Source organism: Engystomops pustulosus, unplaced genomic scaffold, assembly GCF_040894005.1.
Source record: "Engystomops pustulosus unplaced genomic scaffold, aEngPut4.maternal MAT_SCAFFOLD_327, whole genome shotgun sequence".
Classification (NCBI taxonomy): domain Eukaryota; kingdom Metazoa; phylum Chordata; class Amphibia; order Anura; family Leptodactylidae; genus Engystomops; species Engystomops pustulosus.
Window position 1 is genome coordinate 47,501 of NW_027285206.1, and position 22,500 is coordinate 70,000.

A 22,500-nucleotide genomic window follows, 5' to 3' on the forward strand; every position below is an offset into this window, starting at 1 on the left:
TGGCGGCAAGTCCCGGGGGACGAACAAGCCCATGGAAGTAGGGGCTCAGCGGGAGCAGCCAGTTGGCCTATCCGGCCACATGTCACTGTCCCCCGGCCAGACTTGGCGGCAAGTCCCGGGGAGGAACAAGCCCATGGAAGTAGGAGCTCCTACTTCCAAAGCGATGACGTCAGCGGGAGCAGCCGCTCGGCCGAATCCGGCGGCATGTCACTGTTCCCCGGCCAGACTTGGCGGCAAGTCCCGGGGGACGAACAAGCCCATGGAAGTAGGGGCTCAGCGGGAGCAGCCAGTTGGCCTATCCGGCCACATGTCACTGTCCCCCGGCCAGACTTGGCGGCAAGTCCCGGGGAGGAACAAGCCCATGGAAGTAGGAGCTCCTACTTCCAAAGCGATGACGTCAGCGGGAGAAGCCGCTCGGCCTATCCGGCCACATGTCACTGTCCCCCGGCCACACTTGGCTATAGGTCCCGGGGAGGAATAATGCCCATGGAAGTAGGAGCTCCTACTTCCAAAGGGGCAAGTCAGCGGGAGCAGCCACTTGGCCTATCCGGCCAAGTTTCACTGTTCCCCGGCCACACTTGGCTGTAGGTCCCGGAGAGGAATAATGCCCATGGAAGTAAGAGCTCCTACCTCCAAAGGGGCAAGTCAGCGGGAGAAGCCACTTGGCCTATCCGGCCACATGTCACTGTCCCCCGGCCAAGCTTGGCTGTAGGTCCCGGGGAGGAATAATGCCCATGGAAGTAGGAGCTCCTACTTCCAAAGGGGCAAGTCAGCGGAAGAAGCCACTAGTTCTATCCGGCCAAGAGTCACTGTTCCCCGGCCTTACTTGGCAGTAGGTCCCGGGGAGGAATAATGCCCATGGAAGTAGGAGCTCCTTCTTCCAAAGGGGCAAGTCAGCGGGAGAAGCCACTTGGCCTATCCGGCCAAGAGTCACTGTTCCCCGGCCACTCTTGGCAGTAGGTCCCGGGGAGGAATAATGCCCATGGAAGTAGGAGCTCCTACTTCCAAAGGGGCAAGTCAGCGGGAGAAGCCACTAGTTCTATCCGGCCAAGAGTCACTGTTCCCCGGCTACACTTGGCAGTAGGTCCCGGGGAGGAATAATGCCCATGGAAGTAGGAGCTACTACCTAAAAAGGGTGAAGACACTTGGCTCTAAGTCCCCGAGAGGTATACTGCCCATGGGAGTAAGAGCTCCTACTTCCAAAGGGGCAAGTCAGCGGGAGAAGCCACTTGGCCTACCCGGCCAAGAGTCACTGTTCCCCGGCCACACTTGGCAGTAGGTCCCGGGGAGGAATAATGCCCATGGAAGTAGGAGCTCCTACTTCCAAAGGGGAAAGTCAGCGGGAGAAGCCACTTGGCCTACCCGGCCAAGAGTCACTGTTCCCCGGCCACACTTGGCAGTAGGTCCCGGGGAGGAATAATGCCCATGGAAGTAGGAGCTCCTACTTCCAAAGGGGCAAGTCAGCGGGAGAAGCCACTTGGCCTATCCGGCCACATGTCACTGTCCCCCGGCCACACTTGGCTGTAGGTCCCGGGGAGGAATAATGCCCATGGAAGTAGGAGCTCCTACTTCCAAAGGGGCAAGTCAGCGGAAGAAGCCACTAGTTCTATCCGGCCAAGAGTCACTGTTCCCCGGCCTTACTTGGCAGTAGGTCCCGGGGAGGAATAATGCCCATGGAAGTAGGAGCTCCTACTTCCAAAGGGGCAAGTCAGCGGGAGAAGCCACTTGGCCTATCCGGCCAAGAGTCACTGTTCCCCGGCCACACTTGGCAATAGGTCCCGGGGAGGAATAATGCCCATGGAAGTAGGAGCTCCTACTTCCAAAGGGGCAAGTCAGCGGGAGAAGCCACTAGTTCTATCCGGCCAAGAGTCACTGTTCCCCGGCTACACTTGGCAGTAGGTCCCGGGGAGGAATAATGCCCATGGAAGTAGGAGCTACTACCTCCAAAGGGTGAAGACACTTGGCTCTAAGTCCCCGAGAGGTATACTGCCCATGGGAGTAAGAGCTCCTACTTCCAAAGGGGCAAGTCAGCGGGAGAAGCCACTTGGCCTACCCGGCCAAGAGTCACTGTTCCCCGGCCACACTTGGCAGTAGGTCCCGGGGAGGAATAATGCCCATGGAAGTAGGAGCTCCTACTTCCAAAGGGGCAAGTCAGCGGGAGAAGCCGCTTGGCCTACCCGGCCAAGAGTCACTGTTCCCCGGCCACACTTGGCAGTAGGTCCCGGGGAGGAATAATGCCCATGGAAGTAGGAGCTCCTACTTCCAAAGGGGCAAGTCAGCGGGAGAAGCCACTTGGCCTATCCGGCCAAGAGTCACTGTTCCCCGGCCACACTTGGCAATAGGTCCCGGGGAGGAATAATGCCCATGGAAGTAGGAGCTCCTACTTCCAAAGGGGCAAGTCAGCGGGAGAAGCCACTAGTTCTATCCGGCCAAGAGTCACTGTTCCCCGGCCACACTTGGCAGTAGGTCCCGGGGAGGAATAATGCCCATGGAAGTAGGAGCTACCACCTCCAAAGGGTGAAGACACTTGGCTCTAAGTCCCCGAGAGGTATACTGCCCATGGGAGTAAGAGCTCCTACTTCCAAAGGGGCAAGTCAGCGGGAGAAGCCACTTGGCCTATCCGGCCAAGAGTCACTGTTCCCCGGCCACACTTGGCAGTAGGTCCCGGAGAGGAATAGTGCCCATGGAAGTAGGAGCTCCTACTTCCAAAGGGGCAAGTCAGCGGGAGAAGCCACTTGGCCTACACGGCCAAGAGTCACTGTTCCCCGGCCACACTTGGCAGTAGGTCCCGGGGAGGAATAATGCCCATGGAAGTAGGAGCTACTACCTCCAAAGGGGCAAGTCAGCGGGAGAAGCCACTTGGCCTATCCGGCCAAGAGTCACTGTTCCCCGGCCACTCTTGGCAGTAGGTCCCGGGGAGGAATAATGCCCATGGAAGTAGGAGCTCCTACCTCCAAAGGGGCAAGTCAGCGGGAGAAGCCACTTGGCCTACCCGGCCAAGAGTCACTGTTCCCCGGCCACACTTGGCAGTAGGTCCCGGGGAGGAATAATGCCCATGGAAGTAAGAGCTCCTACTTCCAAAGGGGCAGGTCAGCGGGAGAAGCCACTTGGCCTATCCGGCCACATGTCACTGTCCCCCGGCCAAGCTTGGCTGTAGGTCCCGGGGAGGAATAATGCCCATGGAAGTAGGAGCTCCTACTTCCAAAGGGGCAAGTCAGCGGGAGAAGCCACTTGGCCTATCCGGCCAAGAGTCACTGTTCCCCGGCCACACTTGGCAGTAGGTCCCGGGGAGGAATAATGCCCATGGAAGTAAGAGCTCCTACTTCCAAAGGGGCAGGTCAGCGGGAGAAGCCACTTGGCCTATCCGGCCAAGAGTCACTGTTCCCCGGCCACACTTGGCAGGAGGTCCCGGGGAGGAATAATGCCCATGGAAGTAGGAGCTCCTACTTCCAAAGGGGCAAGTCAGCGGGAGAAGCCACTTGGCCTATCCGGCCAAGAGTCACTGTTCCCCGGCCACACTTGGCAGTAGGTCCCGGGGAGGAATAATGCCCATGGAAGTAGGAGCTCCTACTTCCAAAGGGGCAAGTCAGCGGGAGAAGCCACTTGGCCTATCCGGCCAAGAGTCACTGTTCCCCGGCCACACTTGGCAGTAGGTCCCGGGGAGGAATAATGACCATGGAAGTAAGAGCTCCTACTTCCAAAGGGGCAAGTCAGCGGGAGAAGCCACTTGGCCTATCCGGCCAAGAGTCACTGTTCCCCGGCCACACTTGGCAGGAGGTCCCGGGGAGGAATAATGCCCATGGAAGTAGGAGCTCCTACTTCCAAAGGGGCAAGTCAGCGGGAGAAGCCACTTGGCCTATCCGGCCAAGAGTCACTGTTCCCCGGCCACACTTGGCAGTAGGTCCCGGGGAGGAATAATGCCCATGGAAGTAGGAGCTCCTACTTCCAAAGGGGCAAGTCAGCGGGAGAAGCCACTTGGCCTAACCGGCCAAGAGTCACTGTTCCCCGGCCACACTTGGCAGTAGGTCCCGGGGAGGAATAATGCCCATGGAAGTAGGAGCTCCTACTTCCAAAGGGGCAAGTCAGCGGGAGAAGCCACTAGTTCTATCCGGCCAAGAGTCACTGTTCCCCGGCTACACTTGGCAGTAGGTCCCGGGGAGGAATAATGCCCATGGAAGTAGGAGCTACTACCTCCAAAGGGTGAAGACACTTGGCTCTAAGTCCCCGAGAGGTATACTGCCCATGGGAGTAAGAGCTCCTACTTCCAAAGGGGCAAGTCAGCGGGAGAAGCCACTTGGCCTACCCGGCCAAGAGTCACTGTTCCCCGGCCACACTTGGCAGTAGGTCCCGGGGAGGAATAATGCCCATGGAAGTAGGAGCTCCTACTTCCAAAGGGGCAAGTCAGCGGGAGAAGCCACTTGGCCTATCCGGCCACATGTCACTGTCCCCCGGCCACACTTGGCTGTAGGTCCCGGGGAGGAATAATGCCCATGGAAGTAGGAGCTCCTACTTCCAAAGGGGCAAGTCAGCGGGAGAAGCCACTTGGCCTATCCGGCCACATGTCACTGTCCCCCGGCCACACTTGGCTGTAGGTCCCGGGGAGGAATAATGCCCATGGAAGTAGGAGCTCCTACTTCCAAAGGGGCAAGTCAGCGGAAGAAGCCACTAGTTCTATCCGGCCAAGAGTCACTGTTCCCCGGCCTTACTTGGCAGTAGGTCCCGGGGAGGAATAATGCCCATGGAAGTAGGAGCTCCTACTTCCAAAGGGGCAAGTCAGCGGGAGAAGCCACTTGGCCTATCCGGCCAAGAGTCACTGTTCCCCGGCCACACTTGGCAATAGGTCCCGGGGAGGAATAATGCCCATGGAAGTAGGAGCTCCTACTTCCAAAGGGGCAAGTCAGCGGGAGAAGCCACTAGTTCTATCCGGCCAAGAGTCACTGTTCCCCGGCCACACTTGGCAGTAGGTCCCGGGGAGGAATAATGCCCATGGAAGTAGGAGCTACCACCTCCAAAGGGTGAAGACACTTGGCTCTAAGTCCCCGAGAGGTATACTGCCCATGGGAGTAAGAGCTCCTACTTCCAAAGGGGCAAGTCAGCGGGAGAAGCCACTTGGCCTATCCGGCCAAGAGTCACTGTTCCCCGGCCACACTTGGCAGTAGGTCCCGGAGAGGAATAGTGCCCATGGAAGTAGGAGCTCCTACTTCCAAAGGGGCAAGTCAGCGGAAGAAGCCACTAGTTCTATCCGGCCAAGAGTCACTGTTCCCCGGCCACACTTGGCAGTAGGTCCCGGGGAGGAATAATGCCCATGGAAGTAGGAGCTCCTACTTCCAAAGGGGCAAGTCAGCGGGAGAAGCCACTTGGCCTATCCGGCCAAGAGTCACTGTTCCCCGGCCACACTTGGCAGTAGGTCCCGGGGAGGAATAATGCCCATGGAAGTAGGAGCTCCTACTTCCAAAGGGGCAAGTCAGCGGGAGAAGCCACTTGGCCTACCCGGCCAAGAGTCACTGTTCCCCGGCCACACTTGGCAGTAGGTCCCGGGGAGGAATAATGCCCATGGAAGTAGGAGCTCCTACCTCCAAAGGGGCAAGTCAGCGGGAGAAGCCACTTGGCCTATCCGGCCAAGAGTCACTGTTCCCCGGCCACACTTGGCAGTAGGTCCCGGGGAGGAATAATGCCCATGGAAGTAAGAGCTCCTACTTCCAAAGGGGCAAGTCAGCGGGAGAAGCCACTTGGCCTATCCGGCCACATGTCACTGTCCCCCGGCCAAGCTTGGCTGTAGGTCCCGGGGAGGAATAATGCCCATGGAAGTAGGAGCTCCTACTTCCAAAGGGGCAAGTCAGCGGGAGAAGCCACTTGGCCTATCCGGCCAAGAGTCACTGTTCCCCGGCCACACTTGGCAGTAGGTCCCGGGGAGGAATAATGCCCATGGAAGTAGGAGCTCCTACTTCCAAAGGGGCAAGTCAGCGGGAGAAGCCACTAGTTCTATCCGGCCAAGAGTCACTGTTCCCCGGCAACACTTGGCAGTAGGTCCCGGGGAGGAATAATGCCCATGGAAGTAGGAGCTACCACCTCCAAAGGGTGAAGACACTTGGCTCTAAGTCCCCGAGAGGTATACTGCCCATGGGAGTAAGAGCTCCTACTTCCAAAGGGGCAAGTCAGCGGGAGAAGCCACTTGGCCTATCCGGCCAAGAGTCACTGTTCCCCGGCCACACTTGGCAGTAGGTCCCGGGGAGGAATAATGCCCATGGAAGTAGGAGCTCCTACTTCCAAAGGGGCAAGTCAGCGGGAGAAGCCACTTGGGCTATCCGGCCACATGTCACTGTCCCCCGGCCACACTTGGCAGTAGGTCCCGGGGAGGAATAATGCCCATGGAAGTAAGAGCTCCTACTTCCAAAGGGGCAAGTCAGCGGGAGAAGCCACTTGGCCTAACCGGCCACATGTCACTGTCCCCCGGCCACACTTGGCAGTAGGTCCCGGGGAGGAATAATGCCCATGGAAGTAAGAGCTCCTACTTCCAAAGGGGCAAGTCAGCGGGAGCAGCCACTTGGCCTATCCGGCCAAGAGTCACTGTTCCCCGGCCACACTTGGCAGTAGGTCCCGGGGAGGAATAATGCCCATGGAAGTAGGAGCTCCTACTTCCAAAGGGGCAAGTCAGCGGGAGCAGCCACTTGGCCTATCCGTCCAAGAGTCACTGTTCCCCGGCCACACTTGGCTGTAGGTCCCGGGGAGGAATAATGCCCATGGAAGTAGGAGCTCCTACTTCCAAAGGGGCAAGTCAGCGGGAGAAGCCACTAGTTCTATCCGGCCAAGAGTCACTGTCCCCCGGCCACACTTGGCAGTAGGTCCCGGGGAGGAATAATGCCCATGGAAGTAGGAGCTACCACCTCCAAAGGGTGAAGACACTTGGCTCTAAGTCCCCGAGAGGTATACTGCCCATGGGAGTAAGAGCTCCTACTTCCAAAGGGGCAAGTCAGCGGGAGAAGCCACTTGGCCTATCCGGCCAAGAGTCACTGTTCCCCGGCCACACTTGGCAGTAGGTCCCGGGGAGGAATAATGCCCATGGAAGTAGGAGCTCCTACTTCCAAAGGGGCAAGTCAGCGGGAGAAGCCACTTGGGCTATCCGGCCACATGTCACTGTCCCCCGGCCACACTTGGCAGTAGGTCCCGGGGAGGAATAATGCCCATGGAAGTAAGAGCTCCTACTTCCAAAGGGGCAAGTCAGCGGGAGAAGCCACTTGGCCTAACCGGCCACATGTCACTGTCCCCCGGCCACACTTGGCAGTAGGTCCCGGGGAGGAATAATGCCCATGGAAGTAAGAGCTCCTACTTCCAAAGGGGCAAGTCAGCGGGAGCAGCCACTTGGCCTATCCGGCCAAGTGTCACTGTCCCCCGGCCAGACTTGGCGGCAAGTCCCGGGGAGGAATAATGCCCATGGAAGTAGGAGCTCACTTGGCTCTAAGTCTTCGAGAGGTATAATGCCCATGGAAGTAAGAGCTCCTACTTCCAAAGGGGCAAGTCAGCGGGAGAAGCCACTTCGCCTACCCGGCCAAGTGTCACTGTCCCCCGGCCAGACTTGGCGGCAAGTCCCGGGGAGGAATAATGCCCCATGGAGCTCGGGCAGACTAGAAGTAACCTCGTCTGCCCGCTGGAGGGCGCCCTTCCCGGAGCGGAGGGGACCCCCTTGGCCACAAAGTGCAAGCCGAGTTTGGAGCTCGAAACCCGGCCACGCTTGGTCGTAGGTCCCGGTGAGGAACATGGCCATGGAAGTCGGAGCTCAAACCTCCAAATTGACCTCAGCGGGAGCACTTGCTGAGGCTGCCCGGGCATGGGTTACTGTTCCCCGGGCACACTTGGTCGTAGGTCCAAGTGTGGAACGTGTCCATGGAAGTTGAAGTGAAGAGAACCGCGAAAGGGAGTTTTTGCGCGAAGCCGCGGCCGAGGAGGGCTCACCGATCCCGGCGTGATTTCTGCCAGGCCCGGTACCCAAACCGAACTCCGCATGGTGGCTGGATCCGCGACCCTGGAACCCTGGGCCGGGAGCCTAGGGGCGAGAGGGGCCCCATGGAGCTCGGGCAGACTAGAAGTACCCTCGTCTGCCCGCTGGAGGGCGCCCTTCCCGGAGCGGAGGGGACCCCCCAAGCGACCAAGTGCAAGCCGAGTTTGGAGCTCGAAACCCGGCCACACTTGGTAGTATGTCCCGGTGAGGAACATGCCCATGGAAGTAAGAGCTCAGCGGGAGCAGCCACTCAGGCTACCCGGGAATGTGTCACTGTCCCCCGGCCAAGACTTGGCGGCAAGTCCCGGGGAGGAATAGTTCCCATGGAAGTAGCTCAGCGGGAGCAGCCACTCAGGCTACCCGGGAATGTGTCACTGTCCCCCGGCCAGACTTGGCGGCAGGTCCCGGGGAGGAATAGTGCTCATGGAAGTAGCTCAGCGGGAGCAGCCACTCAGGCTACCCGGGAATGTGTCACTGTCCCTCGGCCACACTTGGTCGTTGATTCCTGATGAGGAACATGCCCATGGAACTAAAGAGTGCAGCGGGAGCAGCCGCTCAGGCTACCCGGGAATGTGTCACTGTCCCCCGGCCAGACTTGGCGGCAGGTCCCGGGGAGGAATAGTGCCCATGGAAGTCGGAGCTCCAACCTCCAAGTTGACCTCAGCGGGAGCACTTGCTGAGGCTACCCGGGCATGGGCGACTGTTCCCCGGCCACACTTGGTCGGAGGTCCCGGTGTGGAACATGCCCATGGAAGTTGAAGGGAAGAGAACCGCGAAAGGGAGTTTGGAGGCTGAGCCGCGGCCGAGGAGGTCTCACCGATCCCGGCGTGATTCCAGCCAGGCCCGGTACCCTATACCGAACTCGGCAGGGTGGCTGTATCCGGGACCCTGGAACCCTGGGCGGGGAGCCTAGGGGCGAGAGGGGCCCCATGGAGCTCGGGCAGACTAGAAGTACCCTCGTCTGCCCGCTGGAGGGCGCCCTTCCCGGAGCGGAGGGGACCCCCCAAGCGACCAAGTGCAAGCCGAGTTTGGAGCTCGAAACCCGGCCACACTTGGTAGTATGTCCCGGTGAGGAACATGCCCATGGAAGTAAGAGCTCAGCGGGAGCAGCCACTCAGGCTACCCGGGAATGTGTCACTGTCCCCCGGCCAAGACTTGGCGGCAAGTCCCGGGGAGGAATAGTGCCCATGGAAGTAGCTCAGCGGGAGCAGCCGCTCAGGCTACCCGGGAATGTGTCACTGTCCCCCGGCCAGACTTGGCGGCAGGTCCCGGGGAGGAATAGTGCTCATGGAAGTAGCTCAGCGGGAGCAGCCACTCAGGCTACCCGGGAATGTGTCACTGTCCCTGGGCCACACTTGGTCGTTGGTTCCTGATGAGGAACATGCCCATGGAAGTAAGAGTTCAGCGGGAGCAGCCGCTCAGGGCTACCCGGGAATGTGTCACTGTCCCCCGGCCAGACTTGGCGGCAGGTCCCGGGGAGGAATAGTGCCCATGGAAGTCGGAGCTCCAACCTCCAAGTTGACCTCAGCGGGAGCAGCCGCTGAGGCTACCCGGGCATGGGTGACTGTTCCCCGGCCACACTTGGTCGGAGGTCCCGGTGTGGAACATGCCCATGGAAGTTGAAGGGAAGAGAACCGCGAAAGGGAGTTTGGAGGCTGAGCCGCGGCCGAGGAGGTCTCACCGATCCCGGCGTGATTCCAGCCAGGCCCGGTACCCTATACCGAACTCGGCAGGGTGGCTTTATCCGGGACCCTGGAACCCTGGGCGGGGAGCCTAGGGGCGAGAGGGGCCCCATGGAGCTCGGGCAGACTAGAAGTACCCTCGTCTGCCCGCTGGAGGGCGCCCTTCCCGGAGCGGAGGGGACCCCCAAGCGACCAAGTGCAAGCCGAGTTTGGAGCTCGAAACCCGGCCACACTTGGTAGTATGTCCCGGTGAGGAACATGCCCATGGAAGTAAGAGCTCAGCGGGAGCAGCCACTCAGGCTACCCGGGAATGTGTCACTGTCCCCCGGCCAAGACTTGGCGGCAAGTCCCGGGGAGGAATAGTGCCCATGGAAGTAGCTCAGCGGGAGCAGCCGCTCAGGCTACCCGGGAATGTGTCACTGTCCCCCGGCCAGACTTGGCGGCAGGTCCCGGGGAGGAATAGTGCTCATGGAAGTAGCTCAGCGGGAGCAGCTGCTGAAGATACCCGGGAATGTGTCACTGTCCCTGGGCCACACTTGGTCGTTGGTTCCTGATGAGGAACATGCCCATGGAAGTAAGAGTTCAGCGGGAGAAGCCGCTCAGGCTACCCGGGAATGTGTCACTGTCCCCCGGCCAGACTTGGCGGCAGGTCCCGGGGAGGAATAGTGCCCATGGAAGTCGGAGCTCCAACCTCCAAGTTGACCTCAGCGGGAGCACTTGCTGAGGCTACCCGGGCATGGGCGACTGTTCCCCGGCCACACTTGGTCGGAGGTCCCGGTGTGGAACATGCCCATGGAAGTTGAAGGGAAGAGAACCGCGAAAGGGAGTTTGGAGGCTGAGCCGCGGCCGAGGAGGTCTCACCGATCCCGGCGTGATTCCAGCCAGGCCCGGTACCCTATACCGAACTCGGCAGGGTGGCTTTATCCGGGACCCTGGAACCCTGGGCGGGGAGCCTAGGGGCGAGAGGGGCCCCATGGAGCTCGGGCAGACTAGAAGTACCCTCGTCTGCCCGCTGGAGGGCGCCCTTCCCGGAGCGGAGGGGACCCCCCAAGCGACCAAGTGCAAGCCGAGTTTGGAGCTCGAAACCCGGCCACACTTGGTAGTTGGTCCCGGTGAGGAACATGCCCATGGAAGTAAGAGCTCAGCGGGAGCAGCCACTCAGGCTACCCGGGAATGTGTCACTGTCCCCCGGCCAAGACTTGGCGGCAAGTCCCGGGGAGGAATAGTGCCCATGGAAGTAGCTCAGCGGGAGCAGCCACTCAGGCTACCCGGGAATGTGTCACTGTCCCTCGGCCACACTTGGTCGTAGGTCCCGGTGAGGAACATGCCCATGGAAGTCGGAGCTCCAACCTCCAACCGGGTGAAGCCTCCGAGAGCTAGCCGGGAATAGGGCGCCAATCCCGGCTACCGCCCTCCAGGCTTGCCCCGGTCGAAAGACCTACGTCCTCGCACCAGCACAAGCGCAAAAATTTTCTAAGTGTGGGAGAACCGAGGACCCGCCCGGTGGCACTCTGCCTCTCGCTGCCGCCCTCCTGGAAGCGTCCTCGGTCACTGTGTGTGCGGCAGATATCAGAGCTCCGGAAAGGTGAAAAAGAACCGGTAAGAGGGCGAATCCGGCAGCTCCCTGCCGGGCGAGGACCACCGCGAGCGGCGGGGACGTCAGACGGGAGACGCGCGGCGGACCTTCCGTCGGAGTGCCTGGGATTTTGACCTCGGAGAAGTTCGAAAAAATTATGCGGTCGGAGCTGTCTGCCCCGGCCGGGGAAGGCTCACCGCCGGCGGCTGCCAACCCCTGGCTTGCCCGCTGGATGCCCTTTCGGAGGCTGCTGAAAAAGAACTGTCAGGCGGGCACCTCTCGGAAGAACCGCAGACCAAAACGACCGGTAAAAATTTTGGGCGATCCGACACGTAGTGCACCTTCGGCGGCAGAGAAAAGCAGCAAAAATACCGGTCAGAGAAGGGGAGTTTTGGTCGACTCTGCCAGGTTTTTGCACTAAGTCAGATCCGTAATGCCAGCGGGACTGAGTCGCTTTTGCGTGCCGTGGTCCTGGAGGCCTGCTCGGACAGAGCGGTCCTTCGGGTCCCGCGGGAAGGGGCATTTCATGTTCCTCTGCGGGAGGTGATCCATTTTCTGCGGGAAATGGCGAGCCCCTTCGGCTACAAGAGTGTGTAGGTCCCGCTCAACAGTCTACGTCCTTAACCATCGGGGACTTTGTAGATTTTGCCCAAAATCGCTCTCCGCAGAACAGAGCGTGAGGTCTCCGCGGCGGAGGCCGGAAAAGGTGCGAGGTGAGCGGCATGGTATGACTGGGCTCGTGCCGCTCACTGCTACCCGGAGCGTGGCGCCCTCCGGGTAAAAAGCTAGCCGGGGCGAGTAGGTGGGTTGACGGGCGCATAAGCAACGCCGTCCCCGCCGTACAAGGTGCCGGTGGCCTGGCGAACCACCGGCGTAAGGCTAGCCAGGGCGTACCGCGGGGCAGAGGGCGCATAAGCCACGCTCTCTCTCCATCCCACCAGCACAAGCGAAAAATTTTCAAAGTGTGGGAGAACCGGCTTCCCGACCGGTGGCACTCTGCCTCTCTCTGCCGCCCTCCTGGAAGCGTCCTCGGTCACTCGGAGTACGGCAGATTTAAGAGCTCCGGAATGGTGAAAAAGAACCGGAGAGAGGGCGACTCCGGCTTCTCTCTGCCGGGCGAGGACCACCGCAGGCGGCGGGGACCTCTGACAGGAGGCGGCGCTGCGGGCAGGCTTTCTAAGTGCCTGGGCTTTTGGCCTCGGCGAAAGTCGAAAAAATTATGCGGTCGGAGCTTTCTGCCCCGGCCGGGGAAGGCTCACCGCCGGCGGCTGCCAACCCCTGGCTTGCCCGCTGGATGCCCTTTCGGAGGCTGCTGAAAAAGAACAGTCAGGCGGGCACCTCTCGGAAGAACCGCAGACCAAAACGACCGGTAAAAATTTTGGGCGATCCGACCCGTAGTGCACCTTCGGCGGCAGAGAAAAGCAACAAAAATACCGGTCAGAGAAGGGGAGTTTTGGTCGACTCTGCCAGGTTTTTGCACTAAGTCAGATCCGTAATGCCAGCGGGACTGAGTCGCTTTTGCGTGCCGTGGTCCTGGAGGCCTGCTCGGACAGAGCGGTCCTTCGGGTCCCGCGGGAAGGGGCATTTCATGTTCCTCTGCGGGAGGTGATCCATTTTCTGCGGGAAATGGCGAGCCCCTTCGGCTACAAGAGTGTGTAGGTCCCGCTCAACAGTCTACGTCCTTAACCATCGGGGACTTTGTAGATTTTGCCCAAAATCGCTCTCCGCAGAACAGAGCGTGAGGTCTCCGCGGCGGAGGCCGGAAAAGGTGCGAGGTGAGCGGCATGGTATGACTGGGCTCGTGCCGCTCACTGCTACCCGGAGCGTGGCGCCCTCCGGGTAAAAGGCTAGCCGGGGCGAGTAGGTGGGATGACGGGCGCATAAGCAACGCCGTCCCCGCCGTACAAGGTGCCGGTGGCCTGGCGAACCAACGGCGTAAGGCTAGCCAGGGCGTACCGCGGGGCAGAGGGCGCATAAGCCACGCTCTCTCTCCATCCCACCAGCACAAGCGAAATATTTTCAAAGTGTGGGAGAACCGGCTTCCCGACCGGTGGCACTCTGCCTCTCGCTGCCGCCCTCCTGGAAGCGTCCTCGGTCACTCGGAGTACGGCAGATTTAAGAGCTCCGGAATGGTGAAAAAGAACCGGAGAGAGGGCGACTCCGGCTTCTCTCTGCCGGGCGAGGACCACCGCAGGCGGCGGGGACGTCTGACAGGAGACGGCGCTGCGGGCAGGCTTTAAAAGTGCATGGGGTTTTGGCCTCGGCAAAAGTCGAAAAAATTATGCGGTCGGAGCTTTCTGCCCCGGCCGGGGAAGGCTCACCGCCGGCGGCTGCCAACCCCTGGCTTGCCCGCTGGATGCCCTTTCGGAGGCTTCTGAAAAAGAACTGTCAGGCGGGCACCTCTCGGAAGAACCGCAGACCAAAACGACCGGTAAAAATTTTGGGCGATCCGACCCGTAGTGCACCTTCGGCGGCAGAGAAAAGCAACAAAAATACCGGTCAGAGAAGGGGAGTTTTGGTCGACTCTGCCAGGTTTTTGCACTAAGTCAGATCCGTAATGCCAGCGGGACTGAGTCGCTTTTGCGTGCCGTGGTCCTGGAGGCCTGCTCGGACAGAGCGGTCCTGCGGGTCCCGCGGGAAGGGGCATTTCATGTTCCTCTGCGGGAGGTGATCCATTTTCTGCGGGAAATGGCGAGCCCCTTCGGCTACAAGAGTGTGTAGGTCCCGCTCAACAGTCTACGTCCTTAACCATCGGGGACTTTGTAGATTTTGCCCAAAATCGCTCTCCGCAGAACAGAGCGTGAGGTCTCCGCGGCGGAGGCCGGAAAAGGTGCGAGGTGAGCGGCATGGTATGACTGGGCTCGTGCCGCTCACTGCTACCCGGAGCGTGGCGCCCTCCGGGTAAAAGGCTAGCCGGGGCGAGTAGGTGGGATGACGGGCGCATAAGCAACGCCGTCCCCGCCGTACAAGGTGCCGGTGGCCTGGCGAACCACCGGCGTAAGGCTAGCCAAGGGCGTACCGCGGGGCAGAGGGCGCATAAGCCACGCTCTCTCTCCATCCCACCAGCACAAGCGAAAAATTTTCAAAGTGTGGGAGAACCGGCTTCCCGACCGGTTGCACTCTGCCTCTCGCTGCCGCCGTCCTGGAAGCGTCCTCGGTCACTCGGAGTACGGCAGATTTAAGAGCTCCGGAATGGTGAAAAAGAACCGGAGAGAGGGCGACTCCGGCTTCTCTCTGCCGGGCGAGGACCACCGCAGGCGGCGGGGACGTCTGACAGGAGACGGCGCTGCGGGCAGGCTTTAAAAGTGCATGGGGTTTTGGCCTCGGAGAAAGTCGAAAAAATTATGCGGTCGGAGCTGTCTGCCCCGGCCGGGGAAGGCTCACCTCCGGCGGCTGCCAACCCCTGGCTTGCCCGCTGGATGGCCTTTCGGAGGCTGCTGAAAAAGAACTGTCAGGCGGGCACCTCTCGGAAGAACCGCAGACCAAAACGACCGGTAAAAATTTTGGGCGATCCGACCCGTAGTGCACCTTCGGCGGCAGAGAAAAGCAACAAAAATACCGGTCAGAGAAGGGGAGTTTTGGTCGACTCTGCCAGGTTTTTGCACTAAGTCAGATCCGTAATGCCAGCGGGACTGAGTCGCTCTTGCGTGCCGTGGTCCTGGAAGCCTGCTCGGACAGAGTGGTCCTTCGGGTCCCGCGGGAAGGGGCATTTCATGTTCCTCTGCGGGAGGTGATCCATTTTCTGCGGGAAATGGCGAGCCCCTTCGGCTACAAGAGTGTGTAGGTCCCGCTCAACAGTCTACGTCCTTAACCATCGGGGACTTTGTAGATTTTGCCCAAAATCGCTCTCCGCAGAACAGAGCGGGAGGTCTCCGCGGCGGAGGCCGGAAAAGGTGCGAGGTGAGCGGCATGGTATGACTGGGCTCGTGCCGCTCACTGCTACCCGGAGCGTGGCGCCCTCCGGGTAAAAGGCTAGCCGGGGCGAGTAGGTGGATTGACGGGCGCATAAGCAACGCCGTCCCCGCCGTACAAGGTGCCGGTGGCCTGGCGAACCACCGGCGTAAGGCTAGCCAAGGGCGTACCGCGGGGCAGAGGGCGCATAAGCCACGCCGTCCCCGCTGTACAAGGTGCCGGTGGCCTGGCGAACCACCGGCGTAAGGCTAGCCAAGGGCGTACCGCGGGGCAGAGGGCGCATAAGCCACGCTCTCTCTCCATCCCACCAGAACAAGCGAAAAAATTTCAAAGTGTGGGAGAACCGGCTTCCCGACCGGTGGCACTCTGCCTCTCGCTGCCGCCCTCCTGGAAGCGTCCTCGGTCACTCGGTGTCCGGCAGATTTCAGAGCTCCGGAATGGTGAAAAAGAACCGGTGAGAGGGCGAATCCGGCTTCTCTCTGCCGGGCGAGGACCACCGCAGGCGGCAAGGGACGTCTGCCAGGAGACGGCGCTGCGGGCAGGCTTTAAAAGTGCATGGGGTTTTGGCCTCGGCGAAAGTCGAAAAAATTTTGCGGTCGGAGCTGTCTGCCCCGGCCGGGGAAGGCTCACCGCCGGCGGCTGCCAACCCCTGGCTTGCCCGCTGGATGCCCTTTCGGAGGCTGCTGAAAAAGAACTGTCAGGCGGGCACCTCTCGGAAGAACCGCAGACCAAAACGACCGGTAAAAATTTTGGGCGATCCGACCCTCAGTGCACCTTCGGCGGCAGAGAAAAGCAACAAAAACACCGGTCAAAGAAGGGAGGTTTTGGTCGACTCTGCCTGGTTTTTGCACTAAGTCAGATCCGTAATGCCAGCGGGACTGAGTCGCTTTTGCGTGCCGTGGTCCTGGAGGCCTGCTCGGACAGAGCGGTCCTTCGGGTCCCGCGGGAAGGGGCATTTCATGTTCCTCTGCGGGAGGTGGTCCATTTTCTGCGGGAAATGGCGAGCCCCATCGGCTACAAGAGTGTGTAGGTCCCGCTCAACAGTCTACGTCCTTAACCATCGGGGACTTTGTAGATTTTGGCAGAAATCGCCCCCCGCAGGTCCTAGCGGGAGGTCTCCGCGGCGGAGGCCGGAGAGGGCGCGAGGTGAGCGGCATGGTATGACTGGGTTCGTGCCGCTCACTGGTACCCGGAGCGTGGCGCCCTCCGGGTAAAAGGCTAGCCGGGGCGAGTAGGTGGGTTGACGGGCGCATAAGCCACGCCGTCCCCGCCGTACAAGGTGCCGGTGGCCTGGCGAACCACCGGCGTAAGGCCAGCCAGGGCGGACCGCGGGGCAGAGGGCGCATAAGCCACGCTCTCTCTCCATCCCACCAGAACAAGCGAAAAATTTTCAAAGTGTGGGAGAACCGGCGACCCGACCGGTGGCACTCTGCCTCTCGCTGCCGCCCTCCTGGAAGCGTCCTCGGTCACTCGGTGTCCGGCAGATTTCAGAGCTCCGGAATGGTGAAAAAGAACCGGTGAGAGGGCGAAACCGGCTTCTCTCTGCCGGGCGAGGACCACCGCAGGCGGCAAGGGACGTCTGACAGGAGACGGCGCTGCGGGCAGGCTTTAAAAGTGCATGGGGTTTTGGCCTCGGCGAAAGTCGAAAAAATTTTGCGGTCGGAGCTGTCTGCCCCGGCCGGGGAAGGCTCACCGCCGGCGGCTGCCAACCCCTGGCTTGCCCGCTGGATGCCCTTTCGGAGGCTGCTGAAAAAGAACTGTCAGGCGGGCACCTCTCGGAAGAACCGCAGACCAAAACGACCGGTAAAAATTTTGGGCGATCCGACCCTCAGTGCACCTTCGGCGGCAGAGAAAAGCAACAAAAATACCGGTCAGAGAAGGGGAGTTTTGGTCGACTCTGCCAGGTTTTTGCACTAAGTCAGATCCGTAATGCCAGCGGGACTGAGTCGCTCTTGCGTGCCGTGGTCCTGGAAGCCTGCTCGGACAGAGTGGTCCTTCGGGTCCCGCGGGAAGGGGCATTTCATGTTCCTCTGCGGGAGGTGATCCATTTTCTGCGGGAAATGGCGAGCCCCTTCGGCTACAAGAGTGTGTAGGTCCCGCTCAACAGTCTACGTCCTTAACCATCGGGGACTTTGTAGATTTTGCCCAAAATCGCTCTCCGCAGAACAGAGCGGGAGGTCTCCGCGGCGGAGGCCGGAAAAGGTGCGAGGTGAGCGGCATGGTATGACTGGGCTCGTGCCGCTCACTGCTACCCGGAGCGTGGCGCCCTCCGGGTAAAAGGCTAGCCGGGGCGAGTAGGTGGATTGACGGGCGCATAAGCAACGCCGTCCCCGCCGTACAAGGTGCCGGTGGCCTGGCGAACCACCGGCGTAAGGCTAGCCAAGGGCGTACCGCGGGGCAGAGGGCGCATAAGCCACGCCGTCCCCGCTGTACAAGGTGCCGGTGGCCTGGCGAACCACCGGCGTAAGGCTAGCCAAGGGCGTACCGCGGGGCAGAGGGCGCATAAGCCACGCTCTCTCTCCATCCCACCAGAACAAGCGAAAAAATTTCAAAGTGTGGGAGAACCGGCTTCCCGACCGGTGGCACTCTGCCTCTCGCTGCCGCCCTCCTGGAAGCGTCCTCGGTCACTCGGTGTCCGGCAGATTTCAGAGCTCCGGAATGGTGAAAAAGAACCGGTGAGAGGGCGAATCCGGCTTCTCTCTGCCGGGCGAGGACCACCGCAGGCGGCAAGGGACGTCTGCCAGGAGACGGCGCTGCGGGCAGGCTTTAAAAGTGCATGGGGTTTTGGCCTCGGCGAAAGTCGAAAAAATTTTGCGGTCGGAGCTGTCTGCCCCGGCCGGGGAAGGCTCACCGCCGGCGGCTGCCAACCCCTGGCTTGCCCGCTGGATGCCCTTTCGGAGGCTGCTGAAAAAGAACTGTCAGGCGGGCACCTCTCGGAAGAACCGCAGACCAAAACGACCGGTAAAAATTTTGGGCGATCCGACCCTCAGTGCACCTTCGGCGGCAGAGAAAAGCAACAAAAACACCGGTCAAAGAAGGGAGGTTTTGGTCGACTCTGCCTGGTTTTTGCACAAAGTCAGATCCGTAATGCCAGCGGGACTGAGTCGCTTTTGCGTGCCGTGGTCCTGGAGGCCTGCTCGGACAGAGCGGTCCTTCGGGTCCCGCGGGAAGGGGCATTTCATGTTCCTCTGCGGGAGGTGGTCCATTTTCTGCGGGAAATGGCGAGCCCCATCGGCTACAAGAGTGTGTAGGTCCCGCTCAACAGTCTACGTCCTTAACCATCGGGGACTTTGTAGATTTTGGCAGAAATCGCCCCCCGCAGGTCCTAGCGGGAGGTCTCCGCGGCGGAGGCCGGAGAGGGCGCGAGGTGAGCGGCATGGTATGACTGGGTTCGTGCCGCTCACTGGTACCCGGAGCGTGGCGCCCTCCGGGTAAAAGGCTAGCCGGGGCGAGTAGGTGGGTTGACGGGCGCATAAGCCACGCCGTCCCCGCCGTACAAGGTGCCGGTGGCCTGGCGAACCACCGGCGTAAGGCCAGCCAGGGCGGACCGCGGGGCAGAGGGCGCATAAGCCACGCTCTCTCTCCATCCCACCAGAACAAGCGAAAAATTTTCAAAGTGTGGGAGAACCGGCGACCCGACCGGTGGCACTCTGCCTCTCGCTGCCGCCCTCCTGGAAGCGTCCTCGGTCACTCGGTGTCCGGCAGATTTCAGAGCTCCGGAATGGTGAAAAAGAACCGGAGAGGGGGCGACTCCGGCTTCTCTCTGCCGGGCGAGGACCACCGCAGGCGGCAAGGGACGTCTGACAGGAGACGGCGCTGCGGGCAGGCTTTAAAAGTGCATGGGGTTTTGGCCTCGGCGAAAGTCGAAAAAATTTTGCGGTCGGAGCCGTCTGCCCCGGCCGGGGAAGGCTCACCGCCGGCGGCTGCCAACCCCTGGCTTGCCCGCTGGATGGCCTTTCGGAGGCTGCTGAAAAAGAACTGTCAGGCGGGCACCTCTCGGAAGAACCGCAGACCAAAACGACCGGTAAAAATTTTGGGCGATCCGACCCTCAGTGCACCTTCGGCGGCAGAGAAAAGCATCAAAAATACCGGTCAAAGAAGCGAGGTTTTGGTCGACTCTGCCAGGTTTTTGCACAAAGTGTTGGCATCGTGCGGCGTCGCGCTTTGCCGTACCGTATCCCCAATGGAGCGGCGCCCGGCGGGGTAGGCTAGCCATGTGAGGTCGAGGGCGGGAGGACGGGACGTAAGCCAGGCCGTTCTCCACAAGAAATTCCGGACGCGGAGACCCCTTCTCCGCCCTACGGTCCCCAATGGGGTGGCGCCCGGCGGGTGAGGCTAGCCATGGGAGGACGGGACGTAAGCCAGGCCGTTCTCCACAAGAAATTCCGTACGCGGAGACCCCTTCTCCGCCCTACGGTCCCCAATGGGGTGGCGCCCGGCGGGTGAGGCTAGCCATGTGAGGTCGAGGGCGGGAGGACGGGACGTAAGCCAGGCCGTTCTCCACAAGTAAATTCCGGACGCGGAGACCCCTTCTCCGCCCTACGGTCCCCAATGGGGTGGCGCCCGGCGGGTGAGGCTAGCCATGTGAGGTCGAGGGCGGGAGGACGGGACGTAAGCCAGGCCGTTCTCCACAAGTAAATTCCGGACGCGGAGACCCCTTCTCCGCCCTACGGTCCCCAATGGGGTGGCTCCCGGCGGGTGAGGCTAGCCATGTGAGGTCGAGGGCGGGAGGACGGGACGCAAGCCAGGCCGTTCTCCACAAACTCCCAGCGGTAGAGTCTCGGCTCTCCGCTCTTTTGATCGATCTGACACAGCGCGATCCGGCGGGGCAGGGCACTTTGCTCGGTCAGGGGTATTGGCCCCGGCCGGTTTATGGTAAAGCGTTCCTTAGCCTCAGTCTTGGTCGCGCATCAATCCCCCGCTCCCCGTGAGCGGCTGTCGTCCTCTGCCTAAGGTTGTGTAGCGCGGTGCCAGTGTGGTCCTCGCACGGCCCGCTCCTGCCACAGCGGTAGGACTCTCTGCTTCGGCTGAGGTTTGCTACGAAGCGTATGGAACGGGCGTACTCCACCGTACCGTGGGTGGGGGGCGGCGGCGTTGGCGGCGGCAGCGTCCAGCGCGGAGCTCCGGCTCCCGCGGCAGCGCCTCGCCTAGTGTCCCTCGGGCAAGTCCAATCGCCCCCCGCCCGGTCGGAGAGCGCAGACACACCTCTGTGTCCACGGTTTATTTCCGCAGCACGAAAAGGGACGGCTCCCGCCTGCTCCTCGCGGCGGCGACGAGGCTTAGACCCACCGTGGCGTATCCGCGGTAGGTATGCTCGTCGGTCGGAGGAGCGGTTGCGGTCGAGTGGTCCCCAGTGTACCCTGTTAGCGCTGCCCGCCTACGCCTGAAGAGCTGCGGACCGAGAAAAAGGTTCGCTCCGCTGCTGACGGCGAAGCGCGCGGCACGCCGCGGAAGAGGAGAGGGAGCGGTCGCCCCCGGGCGGCTCCCCTCCGAGTCCGGCAGAAGCAGAGATTGTAGCGGAGGGGGGGGTTTCCTAAATTCCCCGGGCGTGTTATCCCCAGCGGTAGCCTTTGAACTCTTCAACCGCAAGCACGATCGCACGTTCACAGCACCCGTCACTAGGAGCCGGGCCAGAGGCGGGCGGCAGACGAAACCGACATGAGCGCTTAAGGGTATTGCACCCCCGGCGCCCAGACCCTGGAAATTGAGTCTGCCCCCAAAGCCCACCCGCGTCCTCCTTGGCGCTCCCGGAGTACATGGTCGTAGATGGGCCATCGGTCGCTAATGCCAAACTGCGTCCCAGGGGTGCGTCCCCTCTGACCAACGGCAGACCCATCCCTCTCGCCAATCCGCGGATCCCCGCCAGGTCCCGAACAGGGCTCGTCCTTTAGCGTTTCAAATGCGCCCTCCCCGCCATACGAGGGGTTGAGGACCGTAGCCTTCCCTTACGAGAGGCACCAGGGGTGCGCCTGCTCGAGGGCCCGGCCGTGGGCGTAACGCTTGGGCCGCCCGGGGGAGTCGGTAGACCATGGGAGACCAACACTCGCACACGAACGTTGCCCGTGCTTTTGTGGAAGAGAGCTTCTTGCGAGGTTGTCGCTGCGGTGGCGCCCGGACAAACCCTATCCCTAAAACTTCTGGGGAATTGGCGTCTAAGCCTGCACCCTGCACGGTATCCCTGCACCCACGAAGGGGGCCGTGGAAGGCTTGGGGTCGCGCCCGGCGAAACCGACCGGATGCCCGGGGTAACTGAACCCCCGGGGTCCCACCCTGGAAATTGAGCCGTCCGACCCCGCCACGTCTTCCTAGTGCCCTCCTTGGCTCCCCCGCCTGTGGGCATCGTTAGGGGCTGCGGTCATCAGCGCCGGCTAAGCTTCGGCAACACGGCCGACCCACCCCTTCGGCGCCTGGGGGTGCCTGGTCCCAGTCCGGGCCGTTCCGTAGGGGCGGCTATCCTTACATGAGGGACTCGGTGCGTCCGCTCGGGCTGCGGGGCTCCGGCTCCGACAGCCGGGGAGCTGGTTTTGACCGCGGGCCTCCACGGGAACCGGCAGGGACCGGACTAGGCGTCAAGCCGAAAATAACCCCGGCACCCTCTGCTTCCAAAGCGAGGGGACCTTTGCCGAGCGGGGGCACCGGAAGCCGAACCGACCCCAACCCCTCTTCCTACCCCAGGGCTGGCTGACCAATCCCCTGATCGGGTCTAAAATGGAAGAAGGGGATTCGAGGGAAGGGGCTGGCGGAAGGCAGTTGCCCGACGGAGTAGGCGAAGGCCAGGCCGTTTCCGAGTCCCGAGCAGAGGAGGGCGAACTCGGCTCTTCATCGACCGACGGCGAGGCGAGGGCGGTGGCTGCCGCGGGGAAGACTCCATTGCTCGTCAGCGCGCTAGGAGCGGGGCCGACTGGCTGCTCGGGGTATGGCATCCCCGGGGGCCCACCCTGGAAATCTTCGCTCCTCAGCCGCTGCAGGTTATAAGGTCCCGCCGCGCGTAAGCGCTCAACTCTCCGACCCACGGATGTCGAGCCCATGGTGAGCCGGCCGTTTCGTACGGGGAAAAGGGGTCCTCTGGCCCCACATCGATCGAGGGGGTTTAGATCCGCGGAGGCACGCACCGCGAGGCGAATCGCTGCTTTTCCCCAAGAGGTTAACCTTCAAACCACCGAGTAGGTTCGGGGCAGGGCCGACAGTCTGCACTGGGGTATTGCATCCCTGGTGGGGCGACCCTGGAAATCTCTGCCCCTTTCCACTCTTTCGGTTGGGCCTCTCGTCGGGGCGAGCGTAAGTCGGCAAGCAGACGTGGGAAGAGGCTTCTTACCGGTGACACTCCCTTCGTG